The 19,712-nt window shown below is 34.8% G+C and overlaps 1 pseudogene; it reads right to left on the bottom strand.

Moving 5' to 3' along the window:
* LOC149223853 (proline transporter 1-like) overlaps positions 1-19,712 on the bottom strand; it is a 187,312-nt pseudogene that overhangs the window by 48,317 nt on the left and 119,283 nt on the right.

Raw genomic sequence — 19,712 nt, 5'->3', positions numbered from 1 at the left:
TGTTTTATAAAGTTTTTATTTTGAATTCTATCAAGATTGAAATTCAAAAAAATAAAACCATGGTTTATAAATTTGATGGTTTTTACGATTTTGGTGTCTTTTAAGTTGTTTAACTATAAAAAAACTTTTAAACTGATTTATAACAAATAAATTGAAAATGTTTTATAATAAAAAATATATACATTTTTAAAAATTAATAATAATCATTTAAATTAATTAATTAATTAATTAATTATATATATATAAATCAATCAAATGATTAGTTATAAAATATTATTCTCCCTTTTTGTGAATTGCACATCTTAAAGACAACATCGTTTGATTTAGCTATCATATTAGTGTGCAAGCAAAGTGTTTTGAGAATCATTTAACAATGGAGTCACCACATTATTATATATTATATAGAAATTCAATATCATATTAGGTGTAATGATTCCCTTTTATTGGGTGTTTAAAGGATATGGTTGTTCCATTATATGTGAATATGACGTCATTTCATGTCACTTGTCATGTGTTGATTTTAAGTAGTATTGATTCACACAATTACAAGTGAAGGGAGGAAGTTTATGCTATGGAAACTTTTTTATCATAAGAACTTGGTCTCTTGTAGAATGGCGGTGAAATGATTAGGATGTTGTCAACACAAATATTATGATGGATTTAGGGGAAGTAAAAACAAGGGCCATATGGTTTATTTTTTGGTTTTGGTTTTTTTATTTTTATAATGACTCTTTTATAAGGAGCTCACATTTGTTAAGTATGATTAAGTTTTTTAATTTTTATTTTTTTATGTTTTTTTTCATTTATAGGTTTTTGTTAATTTGGTTTTTAGTAGAAATTGTCACTACATTGATGGCTTATGCTTTTTAATATGTCACTTTATCTAACTTTTGATCATTTTTCAAGGTAATTGAGGATGATGTTAAGGTAGATAGACAAAATAGGAATGATAGGAACATGGATTTACTCGTAATTCATCGTTGACCTTGACACTAGTATTTCTCAATATACTATGTTTTATTTGATGATTGAATTCAAATAACACCAAATCTTGTGTGTATACCCTATTATGAAAGGAAGATGGTAGGAAATAAATTCAAAAAAAAAAATGGAGGTATTAGAAAAGAAAAAACATAGTTTGCTTACCCTCTAGTTCAAACTCATGAAAATGAATGATGGTGTCCTTTCAACTAAACAATTGTTTTTCCTTTATATACTCACCCACCCTACCTCATATCACCAATGCTACAACTAAAGGGCGTACTCAACTCTAAACTCTAATTGTAGGCTTGATGTTACAAGTTGTAATCTTTTTCACATATGTTGCAGTTTTATTTTTTATTTGGATTTCATTCTCATCTTTACTCTTATTTTGGATCCAATCTCTTATAAGTATGTATAGCGGGCTTGTATAGTTCTATTTTTGAAGATATATTGCAACATTGCTACTTTAGAGACTAATATGCCTTAATTTCCTTGTAGGTGGGTTAGGTTATTTTTTTTTTTTTTCGTAACTCATGTCCATAGAGAGTGGTTTTTAGTTGATCCTTCTATTTGTAAAGCTAATCTAGTTTCACCTAGATAAACTAGTCTTATAATTTTATTGTAATTATGTATTCTCCATTTCAAAATGTAATCGGCTAGAAAAACTTATTTAAAATAAACAATAAATTAATATTATTCTTCATTTCATTTCTTTTAATATCACAGAATTTTGTCCATAGGGTCTTGGATAGACAGTGATCGAGTGCTATGTTAAGGTACTCCTTGATGTGAAGTCATCAATTCAATTCCCTATCTTGATCAGGGTGATATATTGGACATGATGAAGGTGTAGTCCCACCAAGTTTACAAAAAAATATTTTAGTGTTTCATTTCTTTTAATTAAGTTGATATGTGTTTCTATTTTGGAATAGGGCTTTTAAAATTTTTAATTTAATTATAAAAAATATTAGGTGGATAGTAGGGATTCAACTTCCATGGCATATATACAAAATATTTTAAAAATAATCAAGAATAGAAGATTGATATTTATCTCAAAGATAATTATACTATTTTTGTTTTTCAATTAAATAAATAAAAAAAAATCATATATACCAGTGCCATATTTGGTGTCTGTTATATATCTAATTCATATATTAATTATTTAGTTAATTTTTATTAGTTTTTCTTAATTTGAGTAACGTGAAATATATTATAATGTACGTCTTTTAATGTTTATTATATATTTATATCCATGAATATTTACTATTTATTTAATTTATATAAAATATTAATATTTTATAAATTTAAATTAAAACTATTAAAATTCATCTATTTTAATAATTTATATATAGTATAATGACAAAAAATTATAAGAAAGTTAATTCTATAATGTAATTATTTTTTAATAAATTATTAATTTTTTATTTTATTTATTTAATAATAAAAGTATTAATAATAATTTTTTTATATAATATAAATGAAAAATTGTAATTTTATCTTATAATTCATTTTTAATAAATTGTTTATTTTTTATTTTCAGTGTTTAATAATAATAATAATTTAACAATAAAATATCTTTAATATCATTTAATTTACATATTTCTTGCGAGTATATTGCTTTAATCTAATATGCCTCTCCCATCCAATGCCATTGTTTTAATCTGGATATCTTTAAGTGATGAATTACAAGGCTTTGTTAATTTAGAAGCAATTGTGACATGATCGATTATTTAGACATGGCATGTAACTGATTGACGGATCTGATTTGTTTCCCTATGCCATGTGAAAAAATTATATATATATATATATATATATATATATATATATATATATATATAAATTAGTTATATATATACATAAAGTTTTTTAATTAATTGTAAATTAAAATAATGTTTTAATGTAGCAATTAATTATTATATTTTGTTAATTAAATATTTTGATATTAAAACTTAATAAATCTCTAAAAATTCAGATGTTAAAAAGTTAAATTTCAAATTTTAAATGTGAGTTGTTTCTTATTTTTAATTAATTAATTTTTATGATTAAATTTGGATTTAGTTTAGTTTGTAAGTTATTTTGAGTGGTTGAATGATGTGAATTACTATAAAAGGTCATGGGTAATTGAATTGGATCCTTATATGGTTTATGGACTTTGTCGAATGTCCTTATTTTATTAGATGTCGAAAACTACAATCAGACAGTTTACCTTATTTGTCATAAACTTGTTATGATAGTTCCATTAAATTTTAAATCATGATTCATATTTTCATAATAGCCTACATAAACTAAGGTAATGAAGACTTGAGAGATCATGAATATCACTAACTTTGATAAAATGACTATATACTAAAGTAATGAAGACTTGAGAGATCATGAATATCACTAAAATTGATAAAATGACTTACCCATTGATTAAATGAGAGAAACTTATAATAATCACACTTCTACTTGAAAACCATATAAAACCATTTTGTTGATATAATTCTTTATGATGGGATAATAAGGATGTGGTGCTCATTAATTATCACATGTCATGTCTAGGTAAGACTAGTCCATGTCATGTCAGGCTAGTACTAACTCATGCTATCATGACTTTATTATGGCTACCATTTTACATAATTTTTATCTATGTTAATGTAACTTATGCAAGTTGTTTAAAGAAGTAAATCAAATCACAACATTCCTAAAAGAAGCATTTCTAAAGGAAACATGGCTTAAGTTAAAATATCCTTGATTTCCTTCGATTCAATCTCCTTAATGTCAGTTTCTATGGGTCCATAATGAAATGTGTCTTACTGTACACAATGTAATGGACTTTTCATTTTCTACCTGCAAATGAAAAAGTGAATCTAATGGATTGGAAGGCATGAAAAAAATATTCACTTTAAATCTATTTAAATTCTTTGAAATTTGTCTGGTTCTACACACTGTAATGCACTTTTCCTCTTTTCCTTTTATACTTGCATATGAAGAAGTGAATTAAATGACTTGGAAAGCATGCAAAAAGTCTCACTTAAAAAAAATCGAATCTTTTCGCTCCATGGTTGCATTTGTAAAAGAATAGAATGTTGCATAATATAATTATGAGTTATGTTACTTACAAAGAGAATAGGAAAGGAAATCCATCTATGCTAATTATTGGTCAGCAAGGACACCAAATTTAACATGTCTTAAAGAGAACTCTTCCAAGAACTTTGACATTAAAGCAGGTCAAAAAAAGAACTCAACATTATGTAGACGGACTTGGCACCTTATGGTTTCCCCACTTTTTATTTGTTTTTTTAATACGAAACGTTTTGGTCTCTCGAAACAATATGCGTTATTTATCCTACACAATGTAGTTATGTTTATATGTTCATTTCCATAGTTAATTGAACTATGCCTTATGTTAAAGTATTCCCATGTGTGTGGAGGTTAATATTTTTATTTTAAGATTTGGGTTACTACAGTGTTTAACACATTCATGAATAGTTCTAAATAATATTAGTTAGCAACAATATTTTCATCTTCACAATTATGTTAGTTAGATAAGTTAGGATATAAATCGATATAAAAAATGTTATGGATATTCTATTAGAATTCACAATACTAGATATCTTACAATATTTAAAAGTATTGTATTATGTATTTTGTTAACTTGGATCTCATATTTAATATTATTAGAGTAAAACATAAAATCATGGAAATAATATAAATCAAAATGAAAGAAATAAGAAAATCAATACATGATTTACATGAATTAAAAAAAAATGACCACAGAAAGCCAATGCAAAAGTAACCTAAGTAGAATGTAAGGTCTATGGTTTGCTTTTATTTTCTCTTATGAGATGAAAGAACAAAGAAATGAGAAATCAATATGGAATTTCCATATACATTGTGGTATGAGTGGCTATTACATAATCTTCTACCTCCTTTGTTCTAATTCAATATCCCACCCTTAGATTCCCTACTCAACTGAATAATACTGATGATACAAAAATACTGTAACCATTTCCTTTCTTAGTAGCCTACTATTTAACATAACCTAATATTTATCTAGGGTTAGCATTAAATATTTTCCATATCTCAACCCTAAATTAGCGTTATGGTTCTATGCCCTCTATAATCTGCTTAAAAATAAGCATGTTACTAGCCCCACAGGTGTGAGTAATGGGAGATGATGTTGCATCAAATCAGTACCATGCTTTTCAATAGGGTATGTCTACTTATATAAAGAATAACTTATACATATTAAATTTGATTGTGATTTTTTCCACATCATTGCAATTAGTTGGGCACATATAATATGTCAATTGGCCAAAGTGATTCTTATAATCTCTCAACCACAAAAATTGCCATTTGATGCCTCAAAATAGCTCTAGAGATTATTTTTTTAATATCGTTATATTTGATGCGTGACATGGAAACAAATCATTACCTTGGTAGGGGGTAGTTTCTTTAAAGAACAATTTTGTTTAATGCCCTATAATCAATTTAAATTTTCCAAGTCCTATCCTTTGGCACAATTATGATAGGTGACCAACATGGGGAGTTACTTGGTCGAATAACACGATGCTCCAATAGTTGTTGAAACTACTTATTCCCCTTGTTTTCTAATATAATGAACTACTTTAATACATTGATGTTTGGAAATGGAGTGTCTAGAAACATTTATACCTCATACTCCATTTCCCTCTTGGGTGGAAACCCTTTAGGCTCTTATAACGCTCCCATCTATGCCTATATCAACTCATTCAGTTATTGTCTTTTTCCCTTATTGCACCCTTCTAGGGGTACCTTTGCTCTAACTAACTCTTCCATAGATATAGTTTCTCTTAAAAATAATAAAAAAAACTTCCTACTAGAATTAATCAGTTTCTTGACTTGGTTAGAATTTACCAACAAAATTTTACACTTTCCCTTGTGCGTGTTAAGGATTTTCCACCCTTGATGACATGCTACTCGTTGGATCTCCATGTGAAGATTACATCCTACATGTACATATAAGGAATCCCAAATACAACTCCACATACATTAAGAGGGACTACATTTAATTCTACTTTATCAATAAAATAAACATTGATAGAAAAATTTATTTTACACTATTTTCTTTTATTGGTTTCCACATCCTTATTTACCCATCTCGATAGATATGGGCTAGGATGATCTCAAACCTCAAATCCCAATTTATTTACCATCTATACTATAATGAGATTCTCCTATGATCCTGACTCAAATAGATCACCATGTTTTGTCTTTTTGACTTGTATCTTTATATGGAAGAGTTTAGTCATCTCCTTATTTTCCTATTCCTGAAGGATACTCATATTCATCGACTTTTGCACTGATATACAAAAAATATTCAAATCCACTTCTGATCTCCTTTCCATGTAATTTCTTTCATATATGGCCGTGATATTTTTCTTATTCCTATCCTTCTTTCAATTCTTCAAGTTGATTTCTATATGAAATTTCTAAAAATTTTCCTCTATGTGACCATCAATGTTATAGTGGTTGTTGAGATATTTGAATTGTTGTGATGTTTATATTTTCTTCTTTTGCTTCCTAACTTTCCTTTTGTTCCTCCCTTGCTTGGAAACTTCCTAGAGATCATTCTTCTTCAAACCACTCGACTTCCCTTTCTTTTGGCCTATTGTTTCTAGGTACTCTACTCATACACAAGTTTCATTAATTATTCTAGGTTTGAGCAACATCACTTGCTTCCATACATGACAGTGTGGACCCCTTAAATACTTCAAGACTATGTGTAGGTTCTTAAGAGAGACACATTTTTGCACATATGTTGTCATTGATGTCAATTACAATGACTTGCATCAAGAGATATCAAGTTCAAGGGGATCGTATTAAGCATACATGATTGAAGTGAATGTTGCAATTCATAAATAAATTTAGTTGAATAACCAGCTTTGTAGGCATTAGTTATCTTGATTAAATAAGAATGAAAAATGGTTAGATATATAATCCTCTCAGAGAGATTTCAAATGGTATATGCCACTTAGGTAAACTCCTAATGAATAAGGAGAAGAACTCAGTTTTAAATATATTAGGTTAAAACGCATTCTAGACTGGTCACAATTTCATAATAGCTTGAGTGTGGAGCATGATGGTCAATGGGCAATGTATTATGTAGAAATTTTGAATAATTTAACACATATTCACAGAGATTATCCTGATCATACAATTATAAGTGGAACATGTATAATACATAATCTCCTCTACGTTGATCATCAATTTACAGAAGCAGAAACATTCACAAGCGCACATAGAAGCATCAATCAAACTCATTAACACAGTATGTATCCCGGGGAAAGCATCTTGCTAAAAACTCCAACTATCTGTATATTATATTGATTGAATCATGTAACATTACCAAATACAATGCTTATCACAAGAAATCCAGTACCAGCTCCACCTGTTACACACAATACAGTTAAGATTTGATCTCCAAATCTATTCCACTGCTTGCCTGCCTCCACTGCTCAATACCTGCTCAAGAAGTGATGAGAATGGCTTCCCAAACTCGTATTTCACCTCAAAATAATCACTCACACTTTGTTGGACGTGAGCAAAGGCTACAATACTGGGCAAATACGTGAGCAAACTCATTGGCATACTCAATCCCTTGATTGTGCAAGATCTGGTGCACAGCTATAGTCACAACTGATAGCAATCTGATTCCCTACCACCTGTCCCTGTTGAACTGAACATGCACTGACATGCAACTGAGTTAATTGATGTATTCTATAGTTTCATTATGAGTTAATAACTTGTTAATTAATTAATAACTAATTCACCCAACTCATCTCTAGTCTATTGATCAGTTAGACTAAATACAACTAGTTTAACAAAGCTAAACTGAACACCACTCCATCAACTGCACCTCCAGTCCACTAAACTCAACTCACTTGAGTTCTAACTGAAGTCTTGCATGCAAATATTAGTCATCCCATAGGTAACCACGTATTTCCCTCTGGGATCTGCATGTACCACATCCGTAGCTCATCCTGAAGTGCTCCAAGAGAATAAGATCAATTTTATAGTCCAAATATTATTATGAGACAATAATATTTGACTTTTCTATTTTTGACAGCCAGTCTAAAAATAGACTTTGATCACTCACACTGTGATCACTCACACTTTGATAAAAAATAGAAGTCCATCTATTTTTCCCAACTTGACCAATCATCCATAAACAACAACCTGCAATCCATAGACATGATCCATATGTCTTAAAATAGACATAGTCTAAAAATAGACTTGCGCCAAAAATAGCCTGCAGACCCACTTAGTGAAGGCGACTCTTTTCACTAAGCTCCATCATCTTGTTGCACTCTCAACAAGCATTTCTTGTTGCACACTTTTCAACACTCCCTCTCAACAAGAAAGGCTTCCTCTCAAACCTGATCCTGTAACTCTGGAATGTTCTCCATGCAACACATCTGGCCGGTCCACTTGCTCTGTCATCAAAGTCTCTGACTGCTATTGCCTCTGTCGACTGAAACTTTGCATCTCTGTGCTCTTCAGTATCTGACTGCTCTAGCCTCTGTCACTTTGATCTCTGACTGCATCCGTGTTGCTGCTGGTTCTATCTCCCAGCATTGCATCCGCACTGCACCTCCCAACTTACCTCTCTGTTGGGATAGAAACATCCTCTGATGCTGAAGCTCTACCTGCTACTGACAAGTGCTCCCTCTCTGACATCTGTGCTACTGCAACATCTCCATGCATCTCGCACCATTGCACACCTCTCTATGCCACCTAGCACTGTGCAAAACACTTGTGCCTCTCGCATTGCTACAGCCTGCTAGCTATGCGTTGTCCTAGGATTCCCTGCACTGTCACTCTCTCTGTCACTCCATCCGCATCTCTGTCTACCCAATTAGTCAGTTCCTGCTACTACACATCTGGGGCTCCCGTAGCAAGGTCTCATCCAAGAGGTTGGGTACCTCAAGGATCCTGCCCCTCCTCCTTGGGATAATCAATCCACATCACCCCACCTCCTACCTGGAGGTATGCCTGCATGCAATCCTTCAGCCCATCTGGCTCGAAGTTTTCCCCTACTGGAGATCTCTAGATGAGTAGATGTCTCTACTCGATCTCCTCTCAGCTTCCCCTGTTGTGGCTCCTCCACAATCTCCTGAAGCTGCTGCACCAATCGTGGCTCCTCCACAATCGTCTGAGACTTCTTCTGGCCCTGCATGTTGAGAGGTAATATACGCTCCCTCTCAACCACCAAGTCTCCATCAGTTGCCTCGCTGCTCAAGGCTTTACATGCATCTTGAACCGCAAGAGCATACAGGTTCTTGACCCGTGAACCAATCTGCTTCACCTGTCTAGTGATGATGTGTCTAAGGAAAACCTTTCCCTTACTAAAGACCACATCATAGCCTCTGTCTTCCAACATCGCAATCGACACCAAGTTTCTCTTCAGTCTTGGTACATACTTGACATCGGTCAAGGTAAGGCGAGCTCCATGCTCCCTCTGAAAAATAACCATGCCTACACCTGAGACACTATACTTCTCATCATTACCCATCCCTATGAGTATCTGGAGATATTTCTCCTCCAAAGTATTGAACAAACTTTTGTCATCGGTCATGTGGAAAGAAGCTCCACTGTCAAGAAACCAACCACTTCCCACCATGGATGAAACCATGCATGCGAAGAGTGTGAAGTCCAACTCAAACTGTGAAGCAAGTGAGGCTGCCTCACCTTCAGATCCTTCCCCGGATCCCTTCTTGGACTTCTTCTTTGGGTAATTAGTAGCATAATGACCCAACTCATGACAACGAAAGCATCTCACCTTTGCCTTGTCAACCTTCTTCCCATCATTGGAAGAACTGGATTCGGAAAGAGAAACCTTCCCCTTCCCCTTCTTCACCTTACTCGCTAAGGCACAGTTCTCCTCATCCCGCATGGATGAAGAACCATCTCTGGTGCTCCGTCTAATCTCCTCCTGCATCAAATCCTACCATAGTCGTTCCCAATTTGGCAGTTTCTCCCTTCCATTCACCGAGTCCTGGTAGCTATGCCAACTCTTAGGAAGGTCAAGGAGTGCTAGACCCACCATCCTCATCCGACAGTCACCCCCACACTTCCCAGCTCATCCCGGCATTGGGTGAACTTCGTGAGATACTCAGGCATACTGTCTCCATTCTCACACTGAATGTTTCTGAGTTTCGCTCTTGCTTTGGAATTAAATTCGAATTCCACCAGCTCAAAGCTCAACCGCTTCCGATCTAGAATTCGTGAGAACAAAGTATTTCTTGTACAGAGATCGGCTGTATGGGCATTCACCGAATATCTCACCTTCCAAAATAAGGATGAATCCAGAGGCTACCTGGCCCGATCACAGACTTTGCCTGAAGAAATAAAATTTAAACACTTTCTGAATAATAGATCTGATGATCAATCCTCGTTTGATATCCTGTAAAAATCTCTTCTACAAATCAAGCAGCTCCGATACCATGTAGAAACTTTTCCTACAAATCATCTAGCTCTGATACCATGTAGAAATTTTGAATAATTTAACACATATTCACAGAGATTATCCTGATCATACAATTATAAGCGGAACATGTATAATACATAATCTCCTCTACGTTGATCATCAATTTACAGAAGCAGAAACATTCACAGGCGCACATAGAAGCATCAATCAAACTCATTAACACAGTATGTATCCCGGGGAAAGCATCTCGCTAAAAACCCCAACTATCTGTATATTATATTGATTGAATCATGTAACATTACCAAGTAAAATGCTTGTCACAAGCAATCCAGTACCAGCTCCACCTGTTACACACAATACAGCTAAGATCTGATCTCCAAATCTATTCCACTGCTTGCCTACCTCCACTGCTCAATACCTGCTCAAGAAGTGATGAGAATGGCTTCCCAAACTCGTATTTCACGTCAAAATAATCACTCACACTTTGTTGGACGTGAGAAAAGGCTACAATACTGGGAAAATACGTGAGCAAACTCATTGGCATACTCAATCCCTTGATTGTGCAAGATCTAGTGCACAACTATAGTCACAACTGATAGCAATCTGATTCTCTACCACCTGTCCCTGTTGAACTGAACATGCACTGACATGCAACTGAGTTAACTGATGTATTCTATAGTTGCATTATGAGTTAATAACTTGTGAGTTAATTAATAACTAATTCACCCAACTCATCTCTAGTCTATTGATCAGTTAGACTAAATACAACTAGTTTAACAAAGCTAAACTGAACACAACTCCATCAACTACACCTCCAGTCCACTAAACTCAACTCACTTGAGTTCTAACTATAGTCCTGCATGCAAATATTAGTCATTCCATAGGTAACCACGTATTTCCCTTTGGGATCTGCATGTACCACATCCGTAGCTCATCCTGAAGTGCTCCAAGAGAATAAGATCAATTTTATAGTCCAAATATTATTATGAGACAATAATATTTGACTTTTCTATTTTTGTCAGCCAGTCTAAAAATAGACTTTGATCACTCACACTATGATCACTCACACTATGATCACTCACACTTTGATCAAAAATATAAGTCCATCTATTTTTTCCAACTTGACCAATCATCCATAAACAGCAACCTGCAATCCATAGACATGATCCATATGTCTAAAAATAGACATAGTCTAAAAATAGACTTGCGCCAAAAATAGCCTGCGGGCCCACTTAGTGAAGGCGACTCTTTTCACTAAGCTCCATCATCTTGTTGCACTCTCAACAAGCATTTCTTGTTGCACACTTTTCAACATATTAGTGAGGTCCTGGTTATAGTGTTCATTCATGAATATAATATTATTAGGAACCTAGGGATGTAGCAGAATGCCCGCTACAAGATCGTTAAAGAAAAAGCTCAAGAGGGAGCATGATGAGCAATGAGCGGTGTAGTGGAAACATTATTGGTAACAACACCTAGACATAGGCAGGCTAGCTAGAAGCACTCAGATGTCTATAAGACTATCTGAAGCATATAAGCATGTATATAGGAATGAGTGTGACAAGAAATGAGTGGAGGAGGGAAATCGACGATCATAGCCCCTAGTCATAAGGGGCTTGATATTTAATGCGTGGGAGCTTATCATATTGAATAGTTTAAATAAATTTCCCAAAAAAAATGAGCAGTGAGTGAAGAGTAGCCAAAAGACACATAAAAGTACATGTGCCACCTCCACATAGGTGCCAAGTGGCAATGAAATGTATGGAAAGTGGACATGTTGGGCAGATCACTAGGGCAAGGACATATGACATGTGGATTTAAGCTTTTTGGGTGGCCAAGTGGACCTTTTCTGAGTGACACATGGAAATAATGTGGTATGGCAGGTGGAAGAGAGATGATGCAGTAGTATGAGGCCATGAAACTTGGAAGACATCCCATGTGGCAGTGATGTGGCACGATAGGTGGTGGTCAAATGATGTGGAAAGTATCCATTTTTGGGTATATATGACTTGGTAGCTAAGCTCAGATCAAAATGATTGACAAAAAAAACTTCAGACCCCCTCCCCCCCTTTTTTTAAAGTATGAAAAGTTGGGGGAGGAGGGGTGCGGTTCTAAAGTATCTTCTTTATCATTTGTTTGACTAGATTATGGTATCATTGGAATGCCTTTTAAAAGTTGGGGAATTTTAATGTACACATACAAAAAAAAAATAAAAAATAAAACCCCCATTTATTAAAGCTCAGATAGTCTAAGGGGGGCCAAAGTGACTGCTCAATCATTGATCTTAATTGGATCAATTATCATGCATTAGTTTTTGGATAATTAACCTAGGCGAACATTGGTGTGGCATTAAAGTTGTGGTCCTGACACTTGACCATATGAAGAAATTAGCCAAAGGAATATAAAAGTCATTTCGATCATCCAAACCAAATTTCTAAGAGAAGGATAACCCGTTATCTAGATTGCATGTCATCCCAAGACCTGGTTGGTTGATTTGGTAAATTATAAATAAACTAAAATAGTTTTAAATTGTAGGGGGTTGTGATTTATGATTGAGACAATCACGCTCTTGTAACAAAGAAATAATTTTTGAAGACTGGTTGGGCGAATAATGAGAAGAGAAAAGGTGTTTATGTGACTCAAAGAGGAATAAGCCTGAGAAATAAAGTCTATAGAATATGTGTGATTGCATAAGAGGTTAGAGGATAAACTTAAGGAATATGTGTGAAGCTAGATTGACATGCAAAAGTAGAGGATATATTGAAAAGAGACAAATTGAATCAGAAATCAAGTAAGTTGTAGTTCAAGTTTGTGGTTACATTACTCAGGTAGTTGATGCCTTCCTCTCATTGTTAACAGTAAATCATTCTGGGTTGGTACCTATATTTCTCAAGGGGTTAGTGCCTCCTCTTCGTTGGTGCCTACATAATCATTCAATAATAAAATAAATTTATCATATATATTTTGTGTATGTTTATGTTTCTATTGTAATTGATCTTATGTATTGATGAGTTTCGGATAATGAAAATTTTCCATTATATTGATTCATCCTCCCTTCGTATAATCATGTTTCCAACAATTCGAATCAAATAAGGTTCCTTTAGGAATAGATAATCACTAGACAATAGATCAAAAAGAAATATGGCCAATCATAAGGGATATTCTTTAAGCAATGATCCATTATTTCAAGGATCAAATTATGCATTTTGGAAAATAAGAATGAGTAACTACATAATGCCTTTAGGTACTGAATTTTGGATGGCCGTTGAAAATTATTATTAGTTACTTGTAACACCTCCACTAATGTAAAAGGTAAAGTACTCTGTAAAAATAATCTCATGGAAGAAAATGTCACATTGGGTCGACTATCAAAGTTACATAGAATTTTTCAAACTTATGCATTGCAAGTCATCCAAAGAAATTTGGGACAAGCTTCAAAATTTTTATGAAGGAGATGATAAAGTGAAGAAGGTCAAATTACAAATTTATAGAAGCTAACTCGAGAGGCTAAAAATGGATGAAGATGAGAACATTACAACATTATTTCTTCAAGTAGATGGGATTGTCAACACTATCAGAGGTCTTAGTGAGACAGTTAAGGAATCTGAAGTTATTCACAAAATATTAAGATCCCTTCCCTCAAGACTTAATCCAAAAGTTTCAACTACATAGGAATTGTCAAACCGTCAAAATCTAAATTTAGACACTCTTCATGGAAATCTTACTGCATTCGAAATGGGAATATAGAAGAAGTCAAGATCAAGATAAGCTACATATAAGGAATCTAAAGAAAAAAATAAGAAAAAGTTCCATGAAGACTCTAGTCATGAATCAAATGAAGAGGATGGCTAGTTTGTAAGAAAGCATAGAAAGGGAATAGGAAAGTTCTAACATAATATTCCATTCCTGTTTTAATTGATGTAGAATAGTTCACTATCATCTAAGCGTCCTTATGTAAAATCAAGTGATAGGGACGATAAAGAAAAATTCAAATGCCATGATCATAAAAGAAGATGACATATTAAAATGAACGTTTCGTGCTCCAAAGAAGACGGTGATTGTGAAGGTGATGAATGCATGTCTGATGATGAGAGAGGAGAAATCTTGTTCATGGCCATGAATAATAAAAATAGTAAAGAAGTGATTGAAGTGGAAGTGGATTTTGAGAGAGAACATGTAAGTGACCTGGAAGAGTTAAGACATCTAAAGAAAAATGGTCAATCAATTAGAATAGTGGTTGCAAGAATATAAGTACGAAGGATGTGATGCAGATTCATTCATTCTTCTAAAAATAGAACTAGAAGAAACCTAAAGGATAAAGGATATTTTTCAAAGTAGTTTAAGGAAAAGGAAGGAGATTGTGATAAATTGAAAGAAGAAATTGTCTTTTTATGAAAGGAATTAGAAAAAGTCTCAAATCAGCTAAATAAATATTTCAGGCTAATAAAAGATGTTGAGTCATTAGATCACATCCTCGGTTCTAATAGATATATATAAATAAATACTGGTCTTGGTTATGAAGAGAACCTAAAGAACTTCAAGGGAGAGTCAAGTTCAACAACACCTAAGGAGTGCATGCAACCCACCATCTATGCCAACGCACTAAATAATAGTCTAAAGAGACAACAAAATTACGAATGTTCCTTCATTAAGGTAGGTTGATTTAGTCAAAACAATCAAGAGAAAATTATAGTGTTGGCTGACATGGGCTTGACCCAGGTTCAGAAGAATTATTTAGCCAAACAAATTCTGAAAATACCGGCCCTTTCGGCAACAACCCGCAAAGCGCAGACTGAGGTCTCACCCGAGGTAGTAGGGGAGGGTGCTGGAACCAGGTTTCTACATTGTGGGGATGTCTTGGATGTGGTTTGGGACTCGCTCACTGTTCTGCAGCCTCGTGCTACGCTAGATCCGTGCAGATCGGAATACCCTTATCGTGCTTATTACAGATTGAATCACTTATTACTGGTTTGATCTAGTTAAAAGGGTCTTTAAGCAAACATTTATTACTTTTGGTTACTTCGCGCATCAAGATTAACCCATTTCACATGTGTTCAACCGTAGCAAATGCAGAAATCATAATAGTTCATTTATCATAAAAGACTAAAGTCGCAACCAACATAGAATTCAGAAGAAACTTATTTTTATTATCAATCTTCAACAATACATCAAGATCCACCCTACGCACTGAGCTGCAAGGGTTCGTGCACACAACTGCGGACTTTCTGGGCCTCTGTGCACACAGTTGCAGAGCCTCTACCCTCTACCTTACTCCCTCGACTCGGACTTACAGATGCTTTCAAGCTATGGCCTTGAAGGACCCATTACGTTCCATCTTTTTCAAGGAACTACATTCCCTCATAGAGCCCCGCTCTATTTATACTTTCCCTTGGCCCGCGATCCCTCCGCGGGCCGTCTCTATTACTATTTATTTACATTATTTTTGGGCGGAATACCCATTGACTCAACCTACTATAGTTCACGCTCCACGCTTTCCGCGGAGTCTTTTACCCTAATATTACCCACAATTCCAAGCTTCGCACCCCATACTCGTTCCGTGGGGCTTGCACTACCCAACAGTCCCCCAACACAATCATTGTGACTCATCCTGAGTCACTTGCTAGCATGGCTAGAAGCTCTACCTTGGCATCACGATTCGCCTCCCATTGAGTGGCATTCATCATCTGGCTGCTCCTAGTTTGTCTCCTGCAATGCTTCATCCGTCCCCTTCTTCAATGTTTCTACCACATCTTGCAACCGATGATACTCATTCTGTTCTACTCGGTTAACACAGAACACCCCCTTCGAGGATTTTAGCGTGAGCAGGGGAGCCGCATACGAGACCTCCTGGTACCATCATAGCCCTTTCTAACCATCGTATCTTCTCTTCACACTATCCGCTACAACCTGTGTTGCAATTTTGCAAGACCCTGGGTGTTCTCTACATGATCCCAATCATCGAGAACCATCAAAGGTGACCTATTGACTACATCTCCACCCCCGGTCGTCGTCTGTCCGTCCTTCTATTTTTTTGTTGTAGTGTGCCATCCTGCCCCTAAGCAGGGTGACAACATCTGGACCAATTATACTTTGCATTCCCTTTTTTCTAGTACATTCCCTGCTAGCGATGTCGCGGCCTGCAGGATACCCGTAGCTATCAATACCAGACTCCTTAGACAGTCCTGCTCCTCCCTCGGCTAGATTACTACCTTTGGGAACATGATTGGATTCAGCATGTTGATTTATAAGCCATGCGAACTTCAACTGCCCAGATAGCTGCTCGTTCTAGCTCGTGTAACCTTCCCATGTGAAATCTATGGCCAATCATTTCATATCTGGGTCATACTGTTGCTCTTAATTTCCCGCTGCCTGCTCCCTTTTGCCATAATGCAGCCTTCTTGTCATGAATAGTGGTATTAACGGTCATCATTCCTTGGAACAGTACACCCACGTGGCTTTGTCCGTGGAACCACACCCCTGATTGTTGGCAAAATGTACGCACACCCTGATACCCGCGCCTCTATCCCCTAGACTGCTTTATCGTCCCTCGCTCTCTTTCAACCGGGCGGAGTGGTGAGACTCTTTTTGGAACAGTTAGTCAAGTGGTTAACCTGCCCGTATAGAGCTTCAGGTGACTGCCATTCACTCTTCCCAGGAAGGGGTCTCCTTTGAGCTTAGCCAACTGAACTGTGCCCCCATCAGTTACTTTCTTGATGACATAAGGTCCCAACCAATGCATGCAGAGCTTACCTGGGAATTTCTCGAACTTACTGTCATATAACAATACGAAATCATCCTTCGTGAACATGCACACCTTGATATGGTGATCATGCCATGCTTTCTCACACTATTTTTGTACCTGTTGATGAAATCCCACCAGAAATCATTCTTTGTCTAGTTCGTCGAGTTGTGTGAGCCTTTCCTCCAAGACCCCATGATCTGCCATTCCTGTAGCTACTGCAATCCACAAACTAGGAACAATATATTCCATAGGCATCACGACCTCCTTACCATAGACTAGTCGAAACAGTGTCTGGCTTGTCAACTTTTTGCACGTGGTTTGGTATGCCCATAGCACAACAGGGATGCGCAAGTCCCAATCATTCCATCGCGCATTGCAGATCTTAGTCAGCGTGGTTTCCAAAATTTTGTTGAATGCCTCAATGGTCCCATTTTCTTGCTGATGGTATGGCGTGCTCTGTTGGCATAGAAAATTTTAGGGGGGAATGTTCGCCCTTTGGCGAAATTAAGGGGTTTTATATTTTTAGTGGGCGAATATCTTGTATCATAGTACATTTTTACAAATCACCTCAAATAGCCCACCTTATTTTAAGGGAGAGGGTAAAAAAGGTAAATTTAGCCCTTGAAATTAGGAGTTACAACCTTCCATTCGCCCATTTTCAAGAATAGGTTTTATTTAAGTGAATCCATTCGCCCATTTTCAAGTATAGGTTTAATTTAAGTGAATCCTATGGGCCAAAGGCCCAAAAACCATATTTATAAAAGAGGTATGGTAAATTAATAAAAATATAAATAAATGAGAGGTATGGTAAATAAATAAAACATTTTTTATATTTACTCCATAAGTCACCTTATATACATGCAAGGGTGTAAGTAAATAAAAATATAAGTAAAGTGGAGGTATGGTAAATAAATAAAACGTCTTTTTATACTTACTCAAAAGGTATGGTAAATAAATAGAAATATAAATAAACTAGACGCATGGTAAATAAATAAAACCTCTTTTTATATTTACTCCATAATCCTCATTCTATTTATGAAGGCTCAAGGAAGAGGTTTTATTTAAGTGAATCCTATGGGTCAAATACCATATTTGTAAAAGAGGTATGGTAAATTAATAAAAATATAAATAAACGAGAGGTATGGTAAACAAATAAAACATTTTTTTATATTTACTCCATAAGTCACCTTATATTTACGAACACTCAAAAAATGTGTTATATTTAGGTGAAACCTATGGGCAAAATACTATGGGACAAATACCATGGACTAGATTGTTATTAATACCATGAAAAAAAAAGTATTAACCCTAATATTAGTATTAATAAATATAAATATGGCACATGGTATTGACCCATGGTATTCACCAAAATGGCACATGGTATTGACCCATGGTATTTACCTGAAATGTAGCCTATTTAAATTGGGGAATTAAACCAACATAGATCCATCTTTACTCTGGATCTACTAACCCCTGAGAGGTATCAAATATCGTGATATGCAAACTAGCATAGAGTGAAAAAATATTTGATCCGATCAAGAGTAAAAATGGATGTTGTAATTTAATGTATGTTAAACATTTTAGCGTGGTTAAAATAAAAAATAAAATAAAAATCAACTATTAATTTTATTAATTTTTATAAATTACTAATAGTAATTTTTAAGCTCCAAGTTTATGATAACCCATGGTATTGACCCATGGTAATACCATGGTATTCATGTGAGCATAGACTATTTAAAGGGGAACTTCTATCATCTTAGATCCATCTTAATTGTGGGTCTACAAAGTGCTCAGGGGGATAAATAGATTTCATCCCCCTAAGAGTGGTAGATGTGGAGTTAAGATGGATATAGGCTGGTTTTTATGATAATGAAGATATTAAATAGACTTAGGAAATTATATTGTAAAAACATCTTAAGGTGAATGGTTAAAGCATAGACATTGGACAAGTATATTTGTATACTTCTGATTTAAGCTTAAACAAATCCATGGCTAAAAGGAATGTATTGATTGCACTAGTCATCCTTCTCTAACTTTCCAACATATGCTGGAGTAAACAGATTGTAATTTGGGTAATTTTTCTAATTGCAAACAGGAGCATACTTGTGTATTGGCAAGGTGGTTACGAGGTCCCTAGAAGTGATGAATTTGAATTTTTATTGGTTTTATATACAGTGTTAGATTTTTTCTCATGCTTTCTGTGAATGGCACGGGTGAATTTTATCCTACACCCACTAGGTTATCGATATGTAATTTCGGTAATTTTGATTTCAAAAGATATTTTAAAGAAATGCAATGATTTCATTTGTGTGTTCAATAAACACAAGATTTTATAATTGAGTAAAATATTCGCCATGCGTGGTGAGAGATTCACCAAAAAATTATATATACATATCATATTATTGATAAAATCGCCTTCCATTTTCCTATATACCATGGAAATTTGCCCATTTATTATACATGTAAATTTAGGGTGGGTTCTTAAAATTTTCCCTGTCTGTTGGTGATATATCTGGAATTCCTCAGTGAGTGTGC

Source organism: Pinus tabuliformis, chromosome Q (genome assembly GCF_031772625.1).
Source record: "Pinus tabuliformis cultivar Carrire ecotype Pingquan chromosome Q, CPIR1, whole genome shotgun sequence".
Lineage (NCBI taxonomy): Eukaryota > Viridiplantae > Streptophyta > Pinopsida > Pinales > Pinaceae > Pinus > Pinus tabuliformis.
The sequence above is the reverse complement of the archived record's forward strand: the minus strand, read 5'-3'. Positions and strand labels throughout refer to the sequence as shown.